Raw genomic sequence first — 14,954 nt, 5'->3', positions numbered from 1 at the left:
ATTTATTTTTTCTTTTAATTATAAATAAATAGTAAACAAAATTGATAAAATCTAAATATATTGTTATAATTACTAGAAGTCATAACCTTTTACTTTGATTATGGTAACATTCAAGAACAATGTGTAACTCTATAAATAATATTTTTACTCCTTGAACTAAAATTTTGAAGTACTTGATTGATATTTATCATGACTTTAATGATTGAAATGATATTCTGTTAGGATCAGTGAGCCAAGTGATATATGACCTCCACTTCAGTGACCGCTTTAATATTTAACCCTATAATAAATAAATTAGTTTAATAATATTTAAAGATGATTGAATATAATTTGTTTACGTATATAATTATGAAAATTAAAATAAAAAGACTCGTAAATAATACAATACAATAGTTTACTTCACTTAAACTAAAACAGAAAACATAAGATAAGAGGACAAGATGTAAGTTATCTAATAAGATTTTTTAAGTAAACTCAAAAGTCTCTATAGTATAAAGATTATGACGTTAAACATTAAATATAACTAAAAGAGCAAAGAGGTTTGATTCCCTTTGTCTAACAATCACTTTTTAGTTATGTGTCTATGGATTCTAATCTTATTAATAATGATGACCATGCATAAAAATTTACACTAATCATATCTCCCGACTAGTTAAAAATAGTCGTTAGTATGTGCACATGAGCACACACTAGAAAGACCCTTAAAAATAACATTATTCTAGATTCTGTTCTGCATTCTATTCTGAATTTATAATATTTCTTATTAATAATTTGGATGAGTTTGGATGTTAGATTTACTATATTAAGTTTAATTGGCGTTTAACTATAGTATTATAATCTTAACAAATCATTTTTTATGAAAGATAAAGTGTTATGATAGTGTTTTATATTGTTATTTTTAAAGTATTCTTTGTGGAATGCAATCCATATATACACACACACATATCCACACACATTTACTTTACGTGTACATTAAATTAATATATGATATCTGTGTGTATCAATCGATTACTTTATAGTTGGCAAGGACATTTAAATTTTGTTCACATTTGTATCATGTCACTCGAGACGGGATACATAATCGAAAACGATAACAATATGTCACAAAATTGACTTTTTATAACCATTATGTTTGTGAATTTGTTGAAATTAAACCTTATTTTCAAATGTACACTTTTAAAATGTTCAGATTCAAATAAATATACATATTTAATTATTTATATATTTGATTTTCACGGGAAAAAAATCTCATGTATATAATAGATATGGATTAGATTTAAGAGGATTAAAATAGTTTGTTTCAAGTGCAAAGTATACACAATAAATGAGAAATTTCTTCCCATTCTATCTGTTACATGCGTCACTATTTAGTTAAGAGTCTTACAGCTCAAATCTACATTGACTTTTAATTCTCTCTACAGCTGAAATCCTAATTATCTCTACAGCTGAAATCTACCTTGGCTTTTAATTCTGTCTACAACTGAAATCTACATTGGCTTTTAATTCTCTCTACAACTGAAATCTACATTGGCTTTTAATTCTCTGTACAACTGAAATCTACCTTGGTTTTTAATGCTCTCGGCTTTTCATCACAATCTATAGTATTTTCAAACTCACATCACTTTAGCAGAATCGTAATAAACTCGAAAACTAAGGGCAACTAGACTAAGCAAGCAGCTCAGAAAGTGTATAAAAGAACCCCCACCCCCTCAAGTTCTAACCAACGAAAACACATTTTATAATTTAAGATATTTGATATACCTCCAGCTAGTTCAGCTATTTAAATACCGGTGTACAATATTAAACTAGTGGTTTTCTAGCTTGTTTAAGCGGCTGAGATTTAGTGATCATGATCATATTATTACAAATTTTTATGATTCGATTATTGAATTCATAACTATTGATTATGTTTACATGATTGATCATGTTTCCTTATAAGTATATATATATATATATATATATATATATATATATATATATATATATATATATATCAATTGTATCTGCAAGAAGTTGTGATTATAAGTATAGAGCATATCATCATCAATTATCATGGCCTATAGTATAATAATCTTGTCTGTTTTCAATTATCTGTGGAGTAATTTCTCTTCGAGCCTTTAGGAATTATAGTGGTCGCACGGTGTATATCAAGATTCTGCCTTTAGGAATTCATTTGGGAAAAGTTGAAAATGTTCTGAATATTCCTTCTACATCAATGAAAGTCAAGGAAATTGAAGGGAAGTTCAAGGGGAAGCATGTAATTGTTGGCGTAGACGACATGAACTTATTCAAGGCAATTAGTCTGAAGTTATTAGCATTTGAACAACTATTGAGGAAGTATGAAAACTTGCGGGATATTGTGGTTCTTGTTCAAATTATCAATCCTGAAAGAAGCTCAGGAGAAGACATCGAGGAAGTGAGAAGGGAGACGTATGGAACTGCTAACAGGATTAATCAGATTAACAAGTGTGCTAATTATTTATAAATATGTTGGATGTTCTCCATCTCCGAGTGGAGCAATCAGAATAAATTCATGGGATATTAGTTCTTTAGCTGAGGCTATGCGTTCTGCGGTCTCCATGGATGATTCTTTAAGGCAATTAAGACATGAGCAGAACTATAGTTACGTTCAGTCTCATGATGTGGCATATTGTGCTCGCAGTTTCCTGCATAGCATCACGAGAGCATGTCTTGATCACTATAATTATCAATGCTGGGGTTTGGGCTTCAGTTTCACATTCAAAGTTGCTGCCCTCTCCCTAGGTTTTCAAAAATTATTTTCTAAAAGCATAGTTCCTGCATATAACAGGACAAATAGGAGGGCAATATTTCTAGACTTTGATGGCACCCTTGTTCCTCATTCCTCGACCAAGAAAAATCTCAGTAGTGAACTTGTCACTGCTCTTAATTAACACTATGTGTGATGATCCTAAGAACACTGTGTTTATCGTTAGTGGAATAGGTATAAGTTCCTTAACCGAGTGGCTGGCTCCATGTGAAGGTCTAGGACTAGCTACTGAACACGGGTACTTCATAAGCTATTTTTTTTCAAAAACTTCTTAGAGACCTTTTCTAGTGGCACTTCTAATTAAATTGCCTTTGGTTTGCAGGTGGAAGAAAACTTCTGAATGGCAATCCAGTTTGGTTGTGGATCTCGAGTGGAAGGTGGCAGTGGAGCGTATAATGAATCTGTATGCAGAAGCCACGGATGGTTCCACCATCGAAGTCAAAGAAAGTGTTTTGGGTTGGCACCATCAAGATGCAGATCATAATTTTGGATCCTTGTAGGCAAAGGATTTACCGGATCATTTGAAACACGTCATTGCTAATGAACCTGCAGTAGTTGCAAAAGGAAAAAATATTGTTGAGGTTAAACCACAGGTATATGTCTCTCGTCTCTCTCTTTCGGTCTTCCCTGTGCATTGTACAGTAATTTACTTAACTAGCAACCTAATATATTTAGGATGCAAGCAAAGGCTTGGTCACAGAAAAGGTAATCGCGACAATGGTTGGCAATGGCGAGATCCCTGATTTCATCCTCTGCATTGGAGATGACAGGTTAGATGAAGACATGTACGACGGTACTTTGAAAATTAAATCTTTTTCGGCACTGTGGAGCAAAAGCCTAGCAAGGCCAAGTACTTTGTTGACGATACTTTTGAAGTTCAGAAGCTACTCCAGTGGCTTGCTAATGTTTCGAGTACGCAGCCAAGCTCCGCTGAAAATCCGCCAAGTATTCCTTGACAACTGACAAGCATAGTGTTCGTGAACATTGGTATAGGAGCATATATAAATGTAATATAGCAAGTTCTTTTTTGTAAAGTCAGCATCAGATCTACTACTATGTATTAATGCTTGTAAATTTGTATTTGGCCAAAAGCAGAACATGTAAATGTATAGCCCACTTTAAATGGATATTTTAAAAAAATAGTCCCAGCATAATAAAGATATTGTATATTAAACCTCATTGAATTAATAATCTTGTTAAATTAATAAAATTTATCATTTTTGAGACTATTAACTCTCAGATAATTTACTATATTGTATAGGTAAACTTACACAAGTTTCATGTTATATTTACTATACGAATTGAGGATGTTATATATCTTTTTCCCATTTAAGAATGGGACTGCATAAGAAATGCTTGTTCAGGAAGTAAAAAAAGTTTGGATTTCTAATGCCAACATTAGAACCTTGAGCAATGTCGTACAAGCAAATCTTATTCAGGTTTACAAATGCTGGAGAAAGGTCTCTAAATACAAACAATACTTCAGAGATCAGATATTCGAAGTAAGACTGACAATATAATATGGTATACTGCATTAGAGAAGCTTGTCGCCTTTACTCTCAATGCTCATGACAGTACTGGAACTGTTCCTGACTAGTGAGGCAACGTCACTGATTCTGTCTGCTTAAAGAAATGAATTAAATTACATTGTATCTTTTTTTTTCGACCTAGCCAATATTGTTATATGAACTATCACCTAGTTGTTCAGTCCTATAAGTCTAATCTAACAACATAGTTAAACCGGGCAATATAGGCCCAAAACCATATATCCATCCAAACCAAACCATTTTTTAAAATTTGGTCCAACAAAAAAATCACACATTTTATTTGGATATGGTTGGTTTTGAAATCATGTTTTTTTATCCAAAATGTGGACCCAATATATGATAACCATATTTTAAAAAAAAACACTTTCATACCCCGTATAATTCAATTCATTGCTTACCACTACACTCGTACAATTAAATTCGATCTCTCCTACTTCTCTGCTGGATCCCTGCCTCCACCGACCATATCATCACCGCCGAGAAACGTCTTCTCTCTCTTATCAAGTACTCCCTCCCTCCCTCCCTCTCTTTGATTTTCGTGTCTTATCTCTTTCATTATTCATGTTTTTATTGTCTCCTTGTTTTACTTGCGGAGCAGTTCTGTATAGATACGCTTACGCGATTTGAATTGATTTTCATAGTGTGCCTAATCTACTTAATGCTATCCTCTAAATGGATTATATTATGTTTAAGACAGATTTAAGCACTTGCTAATTCAAGTTAGGGCACTTATTATGGCAGCAGAGAAACAATTGAGTATCATGTGTGTATGTATTTTTCTTATTTGGGTAGTCTAATTCTAATGTGTATATTTATATTTTCGTGTTTCTTATTGGTTTAATGTAGATTTAAAGTTGTAATGGAAGAAGCACATAGTTCGACCTCTAATAGACCTACAAAAAGATATAAGAAGTCTACATCAATAATTTGAGAATTATTTCATAAGTTTGTAGAGAATGGAACACAAAAGTCTAGATGTAAAAAATGTGATCATGTTTATATAAGTGAACATGGTACCTCAAATATGCGAAAGCATATGATGTCAAAACTTGATCAAATTTTTTACATCTAGACTTTTCCATGTTTTGACATCATATGCTTTCGCATATTTGAGGTACCATGTTCACTTATACAAATTGATCACATTTTTTACGTCTAGACTTTTGTGTTCCATTCTCCAAAAACTTATCAAATAATTCCCGAATTATTGATGTAGATTTCTTATATCTTTTTGTAGGTCTATTAGAGGTCGAACTTTGTTCTTCGTCCATTACAACTTTAAATCTACATTAAACCAACAAGAAACACAAAAATATAAATATAAACATTAGAATTAGACTACCCAAATAAGAAAAATACATAAACACATGATAATCAATTTGATGTAATTATCACATGATACTCAATTGTTTCTCTGCTGCCTTGTTTAAATAATAAGTGCCCTAACTTGAATTAGCAAGTGCTTAAATCTGTCCTAAACATAATATAATCGATTTAGAGAATAGCATTAAGCAGATTAGGCACACTATGAAAATCAATTCAAATTGCGTAAGCATATCTATACAGAACAGATCCGCAAGTAAATAAAGGAGACAATATAAACATGAATAATGAAAGAACTAAAACACGAAAATGAGAGAGAGAGGGAGAGAGAGAGAGAGGAAGGAGGGAGGGAAGGAGAGAGAGAGAAGGAGGGAGGGAGAGAGAGACAAGACGTCTCTCGGCGGCGATGATGTGGTCAGTGGAGGCACGGATCCAGCGGAGAAGCCGGAGAGATTGAATTGAATTGTACGAGTGTAGTGGTAAGCAACGGATTGAATTGTACAGGTAATGAAAGTCTTTTTTTTTTTTTTTAAAAATATGGTTATCATATATTGGGTCCATTTTTTGGTCCATATTTTGGATAAAAAACATGATTTCAAAACCAACCATATCCAAATAAAATGTGTGATTTTTTTGTTGGACCAAATTTTAAAAAATGGTTTGGTTTGGACTGGATATATGGTTTTGGGCCTATATTGCCAGGTCTACTTATCAGCAAGTAAATCATATGTTCAAAGAACAAATAATAGTGCAAGTTAGTCGATTTGGCATGTTCGTCTTGGCTATCAACTGCTTCAACAAATTTCTACAAAAATCTAGTTGACGGCGTTCCTTAATTACTTCAATAATTTAAACACAAATGCAGTGTGTGCTGGTTGTCATACGAGAAATCAAAAAGGCTTCCATTCACAAAATCAACTAACAAGCTTCCGATGTACTTGAGCTAATTCATTCGGACTTGATGAGGCCTACCAGAACAACAAATTACAGTGGGTGTCGATATGCAATGATCTCGGTGGATGACTGCTCTCGTTTTACTTGGATTTATTTTTTAAAACATAAAAACGAAGCATTCTCTGGATTTCTTGACTTTAAGCAAAGAGTAGAGCATGAGTTTGGCCGGAATATCAAGTGTCTGCGTACTGATAACGGGGGCGAGTACGTGTTGGAAGAATTTCTTGCATATTGTGAGAAAGAAAGAATTCAATGACAATTGACATGTCAAAATACGCCTCAGCTACTTAAATACCGGTGTACAATATATATTAAACTTGTGTTCTAGCTTGTTTATGCGGCTGAAGTTTAGTGATCATCATGTCATTATGAATTTATGACTTGATTATTGAAGTCATAACTATTAATCATGTTTTCCTCTGTTTTGTTTTGTAGGAGGTTGCTGATCATCGCTCAGGTGAGTTGAAATTGTTTATCTTGTGGAGTGACTGGAGTCTATAGTTTGTCATTCGATGATATGAATTTTGGAGCAGGATTTGTAGTTTTTTTGTGGTTTTCATGATAATTTGGTACCGTACACAGTACATACATTTGTTTTTGCAGGAGGTTTCTTATTTTCAGTTAAAGTTGCGTTGAGATTGTTTGTTACATGTATTCATAGATTACAGTTCAATCACTTGCAATTTGCACTATTAAGTACTTTTATGAAGTACTTTTATGGCGGTCCTTGTGTTCTTGATAATTAAGCTCATGGAACAGTTTCTGACTAGTTGAGACAGCGCCGCTGATTCTGTCTGCTTGAAGAATTGAATTAAATTACATTGTATCTTTATTTTCAATCTAGCCAATATTGCTATATGAACTATCACCTAGTTGTTCAGTCCTATAAATCTGATCCAACAATGTAGTAGATATATCTCATAATTTTGAGTCTCGGTTAAAACTAACCAAGTCTTGGAACTGATCAGCATATATCTGGGATTCAGTTATATTGTGCCTCCTCTTTAAGTCATTATCTATCACAGAAACATAAATCAGAGATTGCATCTCCAGCTTTATATTCCTTTTCTAAATATTTTAAACGCATTTTCTTTGGTGAGGTTCAAACTCAATTCGAACCCTTACTAGAACAAGGAGTAACCGAACCATCTAACATAAAATACAACGAGACTAAACACCTAAGACGGTAAAAAAGTAGATTTAAAGCAACTACCAAAACATAGCAATTACTGCATCCAACCCGTACATCATACAATAATTTTATTTATAATAAAAGCTAAAGAATTTCTCCTTCTTTGCTTACACAATCTACGTTAATTACGGCTTATTCTATGACATTTTTCTGCCTCCTTTTGCCCTCCAAGTACCGGTAGTGGAGCTTCAATTAATCCCTACAGAGTAGCACATCCGTGCCCGGAATCTTTCGTGGCCTTCCCCAGCCCCGTTTTGCACTCTAATTAAATGCCATTTGTAGAGCAAAACCTGATCCTTGGGGAGTGGAAATATTCGTGTCCTAATTCTTTTGTGGTCTTTCTCTAACTTAAGTTTTGCACTTATAAGTGCAATTGTGGTGCATCAATTGATCATTAGGTAACATCAACATCCTCATCATGGAAAATAGACAAAGTATGCACATACATAACTTCCTCCCACATGCTCCAATTGTTTTATACTTTTAGGTGTCGTCTGTGGTGCATCTTCCTCCCATGTGCTCCAAGGACTTCTTGTGCGGCGTTCTCCTGTCTCATTTTGTATCTCTTGACACTAATTGTTTAATAATTTTCTACGGTGGTGCTTCATCAACAACCCGGTGTGTGCCATAACACTCTGAGTGTTGTGCCATTCCCAGCACCACAATTATTACTAAATGATGGATAGTGGATCCTTAATTGTTGGGTTTGCATGGCCATGGATCTTTTCATTCAGACCACTATATAGACAATTGTTTTGTTTCCTACCAAGCCTATTGTGCATAATTTATTATGCACAGGGGATGCGAATTTTAATATATAATTTCAAGAAGTTCAAAAATATTATCTTATAAAAGAATCCTTGGGTGTATTTTTCTTTTTAAGATATACATGTTTATTTTATTTCTTTATTTCTATTTTAAACATATTCTATTTATCATCAGTTTTATAAATTTTACTTCATTACTCTCTCATATATGTACTCCATGAACTTACGTTCGTTGTAAAGGAATTTTCAAGTTGTCTCTCATATATATACTCCATCAATTTACATTGGCGGTAAAAGAATTTTCTAAGTTTTTTTCTTGTTTTGTTGCAAGTTGATTAGTTCCATATATGTCCAGGGTTATTATTAAAAACCATTTATTAAGGTAGGCTTGTCCATGTATGCAGCTGTTTGGATCTTTTGGAGTCTTAAAAATTTTATTATTAAAAAAATATCGATTATTAAAAAAAATATCCTTCTGTCAGGAGTTGTGAGAATGTTAGGGGGATATCATAGTTTAGCTCGAGACATTTTTGTTCCACTCATATTAATAATAATTAGTCATTTATTTGTCTATATCCTTTGCCAAAGAATTGGGACAAAATTTTGGGGGTAACATTACTCTTAGTACATTAATTGATGTATTCACAACACCCAAAAACATATTGACCATATTTATTAACACTAATATAATATTCTTATTTTCACATTTTAATTTTTCTTTTTTCATTCCTCGAGAATTTTCTTGACAACTTATTCACAATTGCTTCCGGTTTATGGTGAAAAGTAGTTTCATATTCTTTTCAAGGAATCATGAAGAAAAGAAACTTTTTTCAAGGGATACCCTTTTGTATTTAAAAGGAAAAATCACATCGTCATATTCTAGTGCATTCATCATAAAAGTTACAATCTTCAATGTCCTAACATCACAACATGACCTAACATTTACTTAACTCATTATATATCATATCATACAAATAATTAAAAAAAATTCAGATTTTAGACATGTTCCGAACCTTAAAGAAGTTCAAACTTTCAAATTAATACAATTTTAATAAATAACAGGGATGACCACTTGTTACTTTTTTAAAAGAAAAATATTTAATTAATTGAATAAAGGATAAAACAAACTCAATTCAAACCCTTACTAGAACAAAGATTAATCAAACGAGACTAACATATAATGTAATGAGACTAAACACCTAAGACCGCAATAAATTAGATTTAAAGCTATAATTTTTATATGTATAAAATTATCATGACCCCTCACATAACTCAATTCATAATTTTTATATGTATAAAATTATCATGACCCCTCACATAACTCAATTCATAATTCATGTTTCTCAAATCATTCCAATTTGATTTAAAGCTGAAGATAGAAAAATGTGTGTGCTCCAGAATGAAGGTAATCTATAAATTTATTTTATTTTATTTATGTGTGTATGTGTGTGTATGTTATGCTTGTGAATATAATTAACTTTCCTTACTTATTGTTAATGATGATATTGTTATTATTGTAGGATTGTATCTTTAATATACTATCCTGATAAAATGATTAGAAAAGAAAGCCATGTACTTCAGATTAATCCCAACATAGATTATTTCAAGATCTCTGACAGTCTCCTTCTAACCGGCCCTCATTTTTCTTGCCATACTCTCAAACCTACGACCAGATCTAGTTTTTGGTACTTACAACCAGAATCAAAATTAGAGAAATTTATAAAAATTTATTTTATATTATTTCTCTTATTCATAGGTTGACTCCACAAATATGCGATCTAAAAGAACACAAGTCACTCAGGACTCATCAAAACTTGCAATAAAATCTATTCCGCTGATTCATACAACTGTTAGTGTTGGTCATTATGATCATATGCAAGATCTTTTATTTCAAAAGTTAGTAACAATAATGGTGATAGGAATGGCTTGGCTACCACATCACATGCGCAACAATTTCGACCTATTAAGATGCACTCAGAGTGTCATGGCATAAAGGGGGTTGTTGATGAAGTACCACCCTAGGAAACTAATATTGAACAACTGGCATTAAGATCGAGGTACAAAATGAAGTAGGGGAAGACCGGAAAAGAAGCCCTTGAAGCGGGTGGGAAGAAGTTATGTGCACACCTTGTTTATCTCCCGTGATCGGGATGTTGTTGCCTAAGGATCAATTAATGCACCACAAAAAGCCTCTAAAAGTGTAAAACAAGTTAAGGAAATACGGTGAAAGAAACTGGACACGAATGTTTCCACTCCCCAAGGATCAGTTGTTGCTCTACAAGTGGCACTTAAGAGTGCAAAATTAGGCATAGGAAGGCCACTAAAGAATCTGGGCTCAAATGTTCGCTACTCTGCATGGATTAATTGAAACTCCAAAAAACGTACTTAGGAGGGCAAAAGGAGGGCGAAATGCCATAGAAGAAATTGTAATAACATAGATTTTGAAGCAAACATGTTCTAAACCTTAGAGAAGCTCAAACTTTTAAAATTATACAAACTTAAAAATATTAGGGTATAACACCATGTTATTTTTTCAAAAGCAAATATATATCTAATTAGAAAAAGGATAAAGCAAACTCAATTTAAACCTTTATTAGAACAAGGAGTAACCGCACCAGACTAGCATCAAATGCAATATGACTAAATACCTAAGGCCCTATTAAATTAGATTTAAAGTGACTACCAAATTTAAGCAATTACTCCATCCTCGTACACCATACTATAAGTTCATTAAAAAATAAGCTAAAACTTTCTCCTTGTTTACTTACACTACCTACGTTAGTTACAGCTTCTTTTATGACATTTTTCTACCTCTTTTTTCCCTTCCCAGTACCAATTATGGAGCTTCAATTAATCCATACGAGTAGCACATTCGTGCCCATATTCTTTGGCGGCCATCCCCTACCTTATTTTGCACTCTAATTACGTGCCACTTGTAGAGAAAAACCTCATCTTTGGAGAGTAGAAACATTCGTGCCCCAATTCTTTCTTGCTCTTACCCTAACTTATTTTACACTTTTAAGTGCCATTTTTGGTGAATCAATTAATTATTAGGTAGCAACAACATCATGATCATAGGAGATAGAGAAGGTATTCACGTACATGACTTCTTCCCACCTATTCCAAGGGCTTCTTGTGTGGCCTTCCCATATACCATTTTGTACCTTTTGGCGCTAGTTGTTCAATAATAGTTTCCTGTGGTGGTGCTTCATAACAACCCACTATGTGCCATAACACTCTCAGTGTGTCTCAATGTCTCTCATGGCACAGAGCAGTTGTTGAGGAAGCACCATCCTAGGAAACTATTATTGAATAAGTGGCACAAGAGGTAGAAAATGAAGCAAAGGAAGGCCACAAAAGAAGCCCTTAAAGCTGGTGGGAAGAGGTTATGTGCACACCTTGTTTATCTCCCATGATCACGATGTTGTTGTTTCCTATAGATCAATTGATGCACCACAAAAAGCCTTTAAAAGTGTAAAACAACTCACCGGAATACCTTGAAAGAATGAGGGCATGAATATTTCCACTCCTCAAGGATATGCGGTTTCATTACAAGTGGCACTAAAGAGTGCAAAAACAGGCTGGGGAAGGCCACCAAAGAATCTAGGCACGGATATTGCTACTCCGCAAGGATTAACTGAAACTCCACAAATGTTACTGGAAATTAAGGACAAAATAAGGCAATAAAATGTCATAGAAGAAGCGGTAATAACATAGATTGTGGAAAGAAACAAGGAACAAGACTTTACTTATTTATTTAAAGAAACGTATAGTATGGTGTACTTCATTGATGCAATAATTGTTAAGTTTTAGTGGTTCGAATCTAATATATATTCTTAGGAGTTTAGTCTCATTTCATTTTATTCTATTAGTATGGTTTAGTCATTCCTTGTTCAAGTAAGGGTTTGAATTGAGTATATTTTATCCTTTTAAATAATTAATATGTTCTTTGAAAAATAACCTCGGATTGTTCATATTATATTTTAAGATTCTATTAATTTAAAAGTGGGAACTTCATTAAGGTTTGGGACATGCTTAAAATCTAAACATTTGATTAATTGAATTATATGATATAATGAGTTAAGTAAGTGTTAACTCATGTTGTGATGTTTAGACACTGAAGAAAGTAAATGATGCATGCACTAGAAAAAATAAGGATGTGATTATTGATTTGAAATACAAAACACTATTCCTTGACAAAAGTTCTTCTCTTGAGGGATTTCTGTAAAAAGATAAAGCTACTTTTTACGGCAAAGGTGGAAGCAATTGTGAATTAGCTATCAAGATAATTCTCATGCAAAATAAAAAATAAAATGAGAAAACAACATATTTGTGCTAATTAATATGATAAGTATGTTTTTGCTTGATGTGATACAGTAATGTACTTTTTTCTTATAAGAATATCACATTCAAACATTGATATTTGGATTCATTTCTTTTTCTATTCTAACTCCCTAATTCTTCCATGAACCTCTTAACATTTTGTAAGCCAACAATAAATTCAATAAAGACATTATTCTATATTTGTTTGGGGCTGGGTAAAGGGTGATCCACATCCTTCTTAGAGCAATTTCTTCATTACTTTCCTGCATTTATAGTTTTAGAATAGTAGTAGATGGAATATGATAGGAGGCTTGAGGTTACAATGATTTATTAGAAATTTTTTTACATAATTGACATAAATTAATAATAAATATGGGCGTTAACATACATGAATAAAGGATGTTTTATAGCAACTACATGAATGAGACTATAGCAAAATATAAATTCAAGATTTAAATAAGACTTAAGATGGAAACATGATTACAATGCATGAACCTCACTATAATTGAAATTTGACAAGGCACTAAAAAATTGTCGAGAATAACATAATAGGTAAAACAAATAAACTAAAAATAATCACTGATATATATATATGATACATGCTAACACAATTCCAATAACATAGTACATCAAAAATCAAGTAAATATTATAATAGGCATAGTAAGTGTATATACCATGTGGTTAGCCACATCATTCAGGCTCGAAAGTTTAATTCCACAAACAAGTCCTCGTGAAAATCCTCTATATAAGCATAACAATCAATTAGACATATTATTTGCTAAAAAAATATCTAATATTATTTGTCCATCTTCTTTGTACAATACAAATATTATACAAGTTTCAGTGTTAATATTTATTAGCCCACACAATTTTCATCATTTACCATGCAAATTATGTTGACTTTAAATGAAAACGTACTAGTATTGTTGTATAACCAATGCATGACAATGATAAAAACATGTCACATTTAATATTTCTTAATATGTGTGAGTTGTGTAAATTGGACTATTAAAATGAGAAGGAGGGAGTATGTGTTAAGCGGGTTGGAAGGAGAAGAACATATCTATTCATTAAAAATATTACATAATGTAATATCATATAATCATGAACCATAATTATTACTAATCATTTGAAACTTCACATAATTGTCGTGTTCATCACCAACAGTAGTACGAATCAATGGAACAGATGTTAGCACAAGTTTCTCGAGAATCCCCATCGAGTCATTTTGGTTCTATTAGGTCTCCAATTGTAGAGTCATTGTGTGAATCAAGCAATAATATACAATAAATTGTTATAAATTTCTCTCATTTCAATTTTGGTTGTAAGTACTAGGCACCAACCCTCCTACATGCTCGCAGGTATTGGTAGTATGGTTAAGTGAATGATGCATCAAATAATAAGGTCAGGAAGTTCCTATCATAGTTACCATAAAATGAGTGCATTGTTAGAAGAAGAATTCTTGGTAGCATTCATAAAAGGTTTTAATTGTTAGAGATCTTGAAAAAATCATCATGGGGCTCCATTAGTCAAATATAACTTATCTATTCTAATCATTTTATTGGGATAATACATTAAACATTCAAATCCTTGAACATAAGGAATAATTTCTAGACAATCCTGCAATAATAATAATATCATCAATAACAATAAGTAAGGAAAGAAAATATTCATAAGAATGAAAAACACATACACACATACACATAAACAAAATAAAATAAATTTTTAGATTACTTTCATTCTGGAGCACAAACAATAATCTATCTTGGATGGTGAATCAACGGGAATAATTTGAGAAAGATGAATTATGAATTGGCTTATGTGTGGGATCATGGTAATTATATACACATAAAAATATAGATCTTGTAGTCTAGTGATACTTCATGCCCATGTTAGTTTAAGTTTTGCAAAAAGGTCATGCAATTTAAAATTTAAATTATCTGTTATTTTAATATCTTCAATAAAATGATAAAATGTATGTATTTATCTGAAGAATTTAGATGATATTTTTACAAAATTATTATGAAAAAAGATATTAATATTTTAATGATATCTTATG

At 32.3% G+C, this 14,954-nt stretch overlaps 1 pseudogene; it reads left to right on the top strand.

Moving 5' to 3' along the window:
- The first annotated feature begins 2,916 nt into the window (after positions 1-2,916).
- Positions 2,917-14,954, top strand: part of LOC108204103 (probable alpha,alpha-trehalose-phosphate synthase [UDP-forming] 10) — a 38,738-nt pseudogene continuing 26,700 nt past the window's right edge.

The sequence above is a fragment of the Daucus carota genome, chromosome 9, assembly GCF_001625215.2.
Source record: "Daucus carota subsp. sativus chromosome 9, DH1 v3.0, whole genome shotgun sequence".
Taxonomy (NCBI): domain Eukaryota; kingdom Viridiplantae; phylum Streptophyta; class Magnoliopsida; order Apiales; family Apiaceae; genus Daucus; species Daucus carota.
This window is presented reverse-complemented; position numbering and strand designations above follow the sequence as displayed.